The sequence below is a fragment of the Mustela lutreola genome, chromosome X, assembly GCF_030435805.1.
Source record: "Mustela lutreola isolate mMusLut2 chromosome X, mMusLut2.pri, whole genome shotgun sequence".
NCBI classification, from domain to species: Eukaryota; Metazoa; Chordata; class Mammalia; order Carnivora; family Mustelidae; genus Mustela; species Mustela lutreola.
In genome coordinates, this window is record NC_081308.1 from 15,058,969 (window position 1) to 15,069,390 (window position 10,422).

Genomic DNA, 10,422 nt, shown 5'->3' on the forward strand with positions numbered 1-10,422 from the left:
AATTGCATTCACTTCTTCCCCTCTGCCTAAACATAAAGGTACACTGTATCTCATAGGTACTTATTAAATATATAAGAACCAAAAGATTTGGGGCACAGCCATCAGCATCTCCAGCTTTATGGTACAATTTCTCCTCCCTGAATTTTTGTTTCCCTTCATCTCCCAATCCCCAAATTGTTTCATTTGCTGTAGCTTGAATAGCTAACAAAGAAAAGTAATTTTTGTCTTCTTTGGCACTGCCTACAGAGATGGCAGCCGTCTCCTATTCAGCATCATGGCTGCCCTCAGACTGCTGGTGAAGCCCAAGATCATTAAAAAAGAGGACCAAGGGGCGCCTGGGTGGCTCAGTGGGTTAAAGCCTCTGCCTTCGGCTCAGGTCATGATCTCAGGGTCCTGGGATCGAGTCCCGCATCTGGCTCTCTGCTCAGCAGGGAGCCTGCTTCCCCCTTTCTCTCTGCCTGCCTCTCTGCCTACTTGTGATCTCTGTCTGTCAAATAAATAAATAAATAAAATCTTTAATATGTGTGTGTGTGTGTGTGTGTGTGTGTATAAAAAAGAGGACCAAGAAGTTCATCTGGCACCACCGTGACCAATGTGTCAAAATCAAGTGCAACAGATGAAAACACAGAGGCATCGACAACAGGGTACGCAAAAGAGTCAAGGGCCAGATCTCGATGCCCAAAAGTGGTTATGGGAGTGACAAGAAAGAAAGCACATGAGGCCCAGTGGCTTCTGGAAGTCCCTAGTCCACCATGTCAAGGAGCTTGAGGTGCCATCGGTGTGTGACAAATCTCAATGTGCGGAGATTGCTCACAGTGTCTCCTGTAAGAACCACAAAGCCATTGTGAAAGAGTAGCCCAGCTGGCCATCAGAGTCACCAGTCCCAACGCCAGCAGCTCAGTGAAGAAAATGAATAAACAGACAACTTCTGTGCATGTCACATTTGTGTTAATAAAATCATTAAAATCCTCCAAAAAAGCAATTTTTAAAAATTCTCATAGGCTCCTTATGCCAGCACATAAACACATTCATGCTTCTACTATCTTAAAACAACAATACAACAAAACACGTCCAGCTTGAAATGGAGACCAGATAGTGATAAGCCAAGGACAAGTACATTGCTGGCCTCTAAATCTCAAAGAGTGGGAGAGAAGAGGGGCCCCCAAACTCTGAGTGCTGCCAACAAGAGCCACCCTCCTCCTCCAACACTCACAGCCTCACCATTACCTTGAAGACCATCGAGGCTCATGCCCTCCTGTCCTCTCTCTGTTATGCGTTGAATTGGGTCCCCAGTTAATGCCTGTTAAAATCCCAATCACTTGTACCTCAGAATGTGACGATATTAAACTGTAGTTAAGGTCTTTAAGGAGGTGATTAAGTTTAAATGATGCTGTTAGGGTGGGGCCCTCCTCTCTTATGACTGGTATCATCATAAGAGGAAGAGGTACCAAATGGGCAACCCTATGAATAGACAGCAAGATGGCAGTCATCCGCAAGCCAAGGAGAAAGGTCTTGGCAGAAAACAGCCCCGTTGGCACCTTGATCTTGGACTTTCAGCCTCCAGAACTGTGAGAAAATAAACTTCTGTAGTTTAAGCTACCCAGTCTGCGGTACTTTGTTACAGAAGCCCGAGAGGACTGATACAGCCTTCATCTCTGCCTGTGTCTGAAGCCAGGCACTCCCACATCACCCCTCTTCACTCCAACTCTCAAAGCACATGAGCACACAGTTCCTCATTCAGTGTTTTCGAATGGCACACTGGAGTCCAGTAGTGGATTATGAAGTCGGTTCCGTGAACTTCAGCCATCATATGAAAAATTAAATAGAAGGGGGCCTGGGTAGCTCAGTCGTTAAGCGTCTGCCTTCAGCTCAGGTCATGATCCCAGTGTCCTGGGATTGAGTCCCACATCGGGCTCCCTGCTCAGTGGGAAGTCTGCTTCACCCTCTCCCTCTGCCTGACACTTCGCCTGCTGGTGCTCTCTCTTTTTCTCTCTCTGTATCAAATAAATAAATAAAATCTTTAAAAAAGAAAAAGAAAAAAAATCTGAGTAGTCTCTTCAATAAGTGGTGTTGGGAAAACTGGATATTCACATGCAAAAGAATGAAATTATACCCCTATCTTATGCCATACACAAAAACTAATTTAAAATGGATTAAGGACTTAAATGTAAGACCTGAAACCATAAAACTCCTAGAAGAAAACATAGGGGAAAAGCTCCTTGACATAGGCCTTAGCAAGGAACTTTTTGGATAGAACACCAAAACTATAGGCAACAAAACAAGAGGATAAAAAACAAAAATAAACAAGTGGGACTATATCAAACTATAAAACTTCTGCACAACAAAAGAAATAGGGGTTCCTGGGTGGCTCAGTGGGTTAAGCCTCTGCCTTCAGCTCAAGTCCTGATCTCAGGGTCCTGGGATCAAGCCCCGCATCGGGCTCTCTGCTCGGCTGGGGGCCTGCTTCCCTTCCTCTCTCTCTCTCTGCCTGCCTCTCTGCCTACTTGAGATCTCCCTCTCTCTCTGTTAAATAAATAAATAAAATCTTTTTTAAAAAGATTTTATTTATTTCTTTGAAAGACAGATCACAAGTAGGCAGAGGCAGAGGCAGGTGTAGAGAGAGAGAGGAGGAAGTACGCCCCCTGCCGAGCAGAGAGCCCGACGTGGGGCTCAATTCCAGGACCCCGAGATCATGACCTGAGCCGGAGGCAGAGGCTTTAACCCACTGAGCCACTCAGGTGCCCCAAATAAATAAAATCTTAAAAAAAAAAAAAAAGAAAGAAAGAAGCAACAAAATGGTAAGACAACCTGTGGAATGGGAGAAAATATTTGCAAAACATCTGATAAGGGGTCAACATGCAAAATATATAAGGAATTCATACAATTCAATTGCATAAAAAAACAAATAATCTGATTTAAAAATGGGCAAAATACCCAAACAGATATTTTCCCAAAGAAGCCAGGTACATGAAAAGATGCTCAACATCACAAATCATCAGGGAAATGCAAATCAAAGCCACAATGAGATATTACCTCACACATGTCAGAATGACTATTATCAAAAAGACCAGAGATAACAGCGTTTCCAGGATATGAAGAGGGAACCCTCTTGCAATACTGGTAGGAATGTAAATTCGTTGAGCCACTCTGGCAAACAATATGGAGGCTCCTCAAGAAATTTAAAAAAAAAAAAAAATTAACTACCCTATGACCCAGCAATCTGACATTTCGGTATCTATCTAAAGGAAATTAAATCACTATCTCAAAGAGATATCTGCACCCCATGTTCAGGCAACATTGTTAATAAAAACCAAGACTTGGAAATAACCTGAGTGTCCACTGATGGATGGTGAATGGGTAAAGATGTGATTATATCTATATCTATCTTTATATATGAAATACTATGATTTGTGACAACACGGATGGACCTTGAGGTCATTATGCTAAGTGAAATGTAGACAGACAATGAAAGACACATACTGTATGACTTTACTTACGTGTGGAATCTAAAAAAGCTGACCTCACAGAAATAGTAGAGCATGGTGGTTGCCAAGGGCTACAAAGGGTGGGAGAAATGGGGAGATGTTGGTCAAGGGGTACAAACTTACAGGTATAAGATGAATAATTTCTGGGGTTCTAATCAGAGCCTAGTGACTATAGTTAATAATACTGTATTATATACTTAAAAGTTGCTAAGAGTAAATCACAAATATTCTCACCAGACACAGACACACACATACAGACAACACAAAAGATAATTGGGAGAGGTGACAGTTGTGTTAACTAACCTTATTATGATCATCATTTCACTATATATATTCACACAACATTACATGTCAATCATCTCTCAATAAAGCTGGAAAAAAGAGAAAAACACTAAAGTACAACAAAACTAGCTTTAGATTATAAATCATAAAAAAAGAAAAAATCAGAGTAGGAACAAATTGCTCTCACTGTGCCAAATCTTTACTTAGAGCCCTCTTGTATTAATCAGGATTCTTGGCGGTGGAGACTGCCTCTGGCAATCTTGAACAAAAGTTAATTTGTTGCAAGGATTTGGGAGACAAAAAGAAGGCTTGGAAAACCCTGGTTAACACTGAGTGGTCCCTAACCAGTCTTCAAATTCTTAGAGGTTTCAAAGACCTGGGTGAGGGTATTCCATGATCTAGCCTAGGTCTAGCCTCCATCAGGGGGAGGGAGCTGGCCTGTTAACTTCTCCTGGGGCAGCCAGGCACGACCACTCTCCAATACAAGACAGAGTGGGAGAAAGAACAGCCCCCAAACTAGGAGAGTCCTGTTAGGGAGGGGCATGAAATCATATTGAACTGAAACAATGTCATGACTATGCATCTTCTGTTGGTAGCTTAGCTTCTGGCTTGCTTTCTTCACCATTCCTCTCCCATTCATTCCTCACCTCCCTGAAATGCGGCATCAGGCCCCCCTCTATTCCTTTGCAAATACCTCATTCAAGTCACCAATCAAACGGACTGTTTGATCCAGTGGATGTTTCTCAGGCCTTATCTTTCTAGATATCTTATTTTGGGTTCCCCTGGCAGCAAATTCTAAGACAAGAACTTCAGTGTAAGTCGTTTATTTGGGAGATGAGCCCAGGAAATATAGGTAAAGGAGCGAAGAAGTGAAAATGTAAGGGAAGGGCTTCAACAGAGTGTGCGTTATCACACCAGTTAGCGCTATGGGCAACCAGAGTTTACTCTCGCTCCAGGGAACTCTGGGAAATGGCGGAGAACATGCATCTCAGAGTTCTGTCGCCCACGGGTCAAGGAGCTGGAGTAAGTCATACACCAACTTCTGTCAATCATGGGTGGAAGGTCGCTTAGGGGGAGCGGGGTGCCTTAACTCCCTGGCACTCCCAGCCTGCTGTCGGTGGACAGAGCAGGCTCTGGAAACTACTGGGGGCGGGGGCGGGGTGGGGGGCCCTGGTAGGTTACCCGCGCAGGAATTCTGGCCACTCTGAGAGCCCCGCCCTCTGCCCAGGGCCTGGCTGGGCGCTTCCTGGGCGGAGGGGTCTTTATCTCAGCCACACCTGTGGACAGTCAGGAGAAGCCACACCTGTGGACAGTCAGGAGAAACCACCTTACACCTTTGAGGAAGAGAGTGCCAGCCTGTTGCCCAGCTGGCAAAGTGCCTAAAAACAGAAAAATGTGCTTTTTATTGGGAAAATTTCCAAAACTACATACAAGTGGAGACTACAAGTGATCACTTTGTACTTACCCCAGATTCAACAACCAATATTTAGCTAATCTTGTTTTATCCAGTACCCCACACCTTTTCTTTTTCCACCAAGTTTTCTCTAAAGCAAATCTCTCGTCCTTTCACTTTAAAGTGCATCTCGGAAGGAAGGAAGGAAGGAAGGAAGGAAGGAAGGAAAAGATTGTCTTATACCCCACAATGCTATTATCACAGTTAATAAAATGAATAACAATTCATAAACCTTATCTATCACTCAGTCCATATGTAGATTTTTAGATAATTGGGAAAACAGAAGTACTTTTTAGATAGTGGGACCTTTTTACAACACCAGAGTAGACAGGTTTATAGTAAAAAATTTGGGAAGCAGAAATTGTGTCCTTTTAGACCTCCTCAGAACATCCAGTTGGCCCAAACTAGAGGTTGTGGAGTCTTGATAAGCTGAAAAAGCAAATTATCTTCTTGTACTTCTTCAGTTCAATAAAAAGTAGAAGTGTTCTTCCCAGTTTCACTGTGTGCTTCTGTTCACAGGATTTTGTAAGGTGCTAGAAAGCCATTTCTACCCACCTCAAAGGGCTCGTATCAGTCTCCCTCTGAAACAATGTGAATAAAACACTCTTTGTAGATATATTTTTTAAGAGATTTTATTCATTTATTTGACAGAGAGAGATCACAAGTAGGCAGAGAGGCGGGGGTGGGGGGAGCAGACCCCCCTGCTGAGCAGAGAGCCCGATGCCAGGCTCGATCCCAGGACCCTGAGATCATGACCTGAGCCGAAGGCAGAGGCTTAACCCACTGAGCCACCCAGACGCCTCTCCTTGTATATTCTAAGGGGGGGAATATTACAGCGTCCACCTGTTGTTCTTTGTATCAAAGGCTCAGGGGAAAAAATGATGAGGACTTGTATATTTGTACTTGAGCCGGGAGTTGTCCATTAACTTTCCAAATTATCCAGTCACAGTCTACTGAATTTGGAATAACTGCCAAAGATGAAAGAAGCTTTTCCTGCTCGCCTGGCACTAACGAAAAGTGGCTTGGGACAGTAAGTGATCAGTCAGACAAAGATAAAAATCACCATAATCCCTACCAGCTTGCCTAGAAGAGACTGTGCTTTAATTTTTAACTGTTACAGCTTCTCCATGCTGCAAAACGAGCCTTTTCTAGTTATAGCTAATAAGGTTGACTTCTCATCACATGCCAGGTTCCATTCTCAAGACTCCATTCTCAAGGTGGCTTAGCTTAGTTCGTCCCCACAACCCTAGAAAGTAGGCATGATTATTATTCTCGCTCTTACAAATGAGGAAAGCAAAGGACAGAGAAGTTCGAGGATAGGTTGTGCAAGATTACGTGGCTAGTTATAGCCAGCAGACGCAGGGCTTGAACCCAGGGCATCTAGCTTGGGATGAAATGCTGGGATTTTTGTACGTATGATCGCATCTGATCTCATTGCTTGCATTGTGTAGCTCTGTCCCAACACTTTCACACAGTCCGAATTAATTTCTGCTTACTCTCTTGTTTTTCCAAATGAAGCTGTGAGCTCCTTGAAAGAAAAGGCTGCTACGTCCTGACAGTGTGTATCTAGCAAAGGACAGACATTCACTCAATGTATGTGACAGGACCAGGGCTTAGGTGAGGAGATGGAGGCACTCACCCACAGTGCAAAATTTAAGAGGGCTCAAAAAAAAAAAAAAAAAAAAAAGCCTCAACAATCAAGATGGATAATACTTTAAAGCAATGTTTTTTGAAAAATTAAAATCAAGGTCAGTAGCAATGCCCTGACGAGCTATGTTGGAGCCTGAGGCAAAAGGAATGGTCAGAAGTAGTGATCCAGTCTTTAAAATATTGATATTTTAGGATGCCTACGTGGCTCGGTTGACTGAGGGTCTGACTCTTGATTTCAACTCAGGTCATGATCTCAAGGTTGTGAGACCGAGTCCTACATCTGGCTCTGCACTGGGCGGGGAACCTGCTTAAGATTCTTTCTCTCCCTCTCCCCTCTCCACACCACTCCCCACTCATGCACGTGCAATGTCTAAAACAACTAAATAAGTAGACAAACAAACAAATATTTTAGTAATCATCATGGATTTTTTGCGTTAATTTTGATTTCTTAAGATTATTACATTAAAATGCTATTTTTCTTGATTATTGAATTTTTTGGTGTCTCCTCCCCTCTCCCTTAAATTTTCCTCCTGAGGTGAGTGCCTCACGGGCCTCATCCTCGTCCAGGCCCCATGCACAATTGAATAAATGGTGAAGTTCACATGCTGTATCTACATTTTGCAGGTGAAAAAATATATATAGTTGGTATTCAATGAATAATGGAAAAGACAAATATGGAAACAAATGTTAAATCAACAAAGCCTAAAGTTGTGGGAGACATTGTTTCTAGGAAATTCTTTGTGTTTGTCTGAATCATCGGAGGTTGGCTATCTCAGTTGTTTCAAGCAGGTTGTTAATGAGGTCACAACCATTGACCAATCCTCTTAAAAAGCCTCTTGAGGAGCCTGACCCGCTAACAATGACTCATTCATTAAACAAACATTCACTGAGTACCTACCCTGTAGCAGGTTTCTGTCAGACGTCAATAGGCAGGAGTTCATAGGTCTCCCCAGACGACTCATGAAAGGCTTCTCAGAGGGGGCCAAGAGCGTGTCAGTTTGGAGTTAGAGTGTTTGAAAGGGCCCAGTCAATAATTTTCCCCAACTCGAGATATGAATTCCTTGTAAAGTAAGACAAAGAAGTTGGCAGTTAAAGACCAAAATATTAACTTTATCCCTGGCACAATGGATGTTGGAGAATGTGGCTTACACCTGCCAACAAACAGCCTTCCCAGTGCTGAATACCGGAATTAGACGGACCCACCCACCCAGCATCCCTGGACCAAGGCAGACCCTGGTCGCTGCAGGGACAGAGCTTGCCTCTGGAGTTTGGAAGAGAATAGGTGCTCCCTTGGGGCAGCTTGCTTCCAAGAAGTAGTGATTGGATGAAGCATGTCCACTATTGTCTATATGGTATAAACAGAGAGATGCATAAATGAACTGTAATCCCTAGAGGTGGCTGGTTACATTTAAACACCTAATCAGGAATGCACATTCCGAACAGGTTTAAGTACTACAAATATTGTTATCTAAAGCTATATCCAGAGGATTTGTTAACAAATACATTAGAAATAATTTTTCATCAATGAAAGGACTGATTGTAGATATTTATATGACAGATTAGAAAGATGATACTGACCCAACTGCTTTTCTGCTTTTGCACAAATGAGGTATAAGAATCTGGCAAGCCGAGCAGTCTGATATTGTTAGAACAGTGCCCTGGGTCTAAAGCCTCCTTGGTTCTATGCCCACTTTTTCACGGAGAACTCAGTTGGAGATAAACCGTAGGACTGGCCAGTCCCGTCATCAGAATTTTGTTGTTCATCTTAAGAGTGAGTCTTTCCTGTGAGGTGCTTGTTGGAATGCGCAAGGACCGAGAATGGAACTTCCGCACAAGTTTACAAGAACAGGAGGCATGACTGTTTTTGTGTCTACTTGCTGATACATATACATCTGCTAGGATCTGGTGTAAGACTTTTTTAAAATAAAGATTTTATTTATTTGTTTGAGAGAGAGAGAGCACAAGTGGAGGAAAAGGGAGAACAGATTCCCTGCCCAGCAGGGAGCCCAACTCAGGGCTCGATTCCACCACCCTGAGATCATCACCTGAATCAAAGGCAGACACTTAACCGACAGAGCCACTTAGGTGTCCCAAGACTTGCTTTTATTATAATAGGCCACATAGTAGCTAAGTTGTGGTGGCAGTGATGTATATTTCACCTTCCTACTTTTCTCAGCTAGAACCAAAAGAACCTGACCACTAAAGAATGGCCTGATTGGGGGCACCTGGGTGGCTCAGAGGACTAAGCCTCTGCCTTCAGCTCAGGTCATGAGATGCAGCCTGGCATCGGGCTTTCTGCTCAACAGGGAGCCTGCTTCCCCCTCTCTCTCTGCCTGCCTCTCTGCCTACTTGTGATCTCTCTCTGTCAAACAAATAGAATCTTTAAAACAAAACAAAACAAAACAAAAAAAGGCCAGATTGGCTTGGGTCAGTTCAATTCCTCCTTCCCAAATTCATTAATCAGGTAAATAACCCCTCCCCAACCCCAGGGGTGGAGAGAGCAGGAGTGTTATACTAATAGAAGTTCCTTCACACGGAGGGGCCCCTGGGTGGCTCAGTCTGTTAAGCATCTGACTTTGGCTCAGGTCATGATCTCAGGGTCTGGGATCGAGCCCCATGTCAGGCCCCCTGCTCCCTGCTCTTCCCTGTCCTTCTGCCCAACCCCAGCTTGTGTCTCTCTCAAATAAACAAACAAAACATATTTTTAAAAAGTCCCTTTGCATGGAAAGGAAGCTCAGTAGTAGGGAATGAGAGTTCTCCACTAACAGTAGACAAACCAATGTTCTAGGCAATAGAAATAGCATGGACTAAAACACAGAGGCCTGATGAACACATTCAGGAAATTATAAATCATTCCATATTCCTGGAGTATAAAGGGCAACAGGAGAAATGGTGGGAGATAAAAGCAGATATCAGGACAGGGAGCTCTCACAAATCCATACAAAAATTTAAGAACTATCTAGCGGTTCTAAGAAGGATGAAAACAGAATAGGATTTGAATATTAGAAAAATGCCTTTGTTGGCAGTGTGGGGAGAGTGTGAGAGGAAGGCAGTAAGACTAGAGGCAGAAGTACCAAGAAAGTAAGACACTGCTGCTCATGAAATGGTCTGATTTAAAACAGTGGAAAAGAGACGGCAAAGAGGAAAGAACATGAATGATGCTCAGAAAGGAGAATTTGGAAAGACCTAGTGATTGAGTGGATATATGAAGTAAAGGAGTGTCTTGATCCATTCAGGCTGCTATAACACGATAGACTAGACGGGGTGGCTTATAAACAGCAGGAATTTATTTCGTACAGTTCTGGAGGCTGGGAAGTCTGACCTCAAGGTGCCAGCAGATTCGGTATCTGGTGAGAACCCACTTCCTAGGTCATAACGGCTGTCTTCTCCCTGTGCCCTCCCACGGTAGAAGAGGTTAAGGAGCTCTCTGGGGTCTCTTTTATAATGGCATTAATCCCATGCACCAGGGCTCCCACCCTCGTGACCTAATTGCCTCCTACGGCCCTGTCTCCTTATAGCATCATCTTGGCAGTTAGGTTTCACTATATTAAT

At 43.5% G+C, this 10,422-nt stretch overlaps 1 pseudogene; it reads left to right on the forward strand.

Annotated features, from left to right (window-relative positions):
• Positions 1-274: 274 nt before the first annotated feature.
• On the forward strand, positions 275-6,930 carry LOC131822128 (large ribosomal subunit protein eL32-like; annotated as a pseudogene).
• The last annotated feature ends 3,492 nt before the right edge of the window (positions 6,931-10,422 follow it).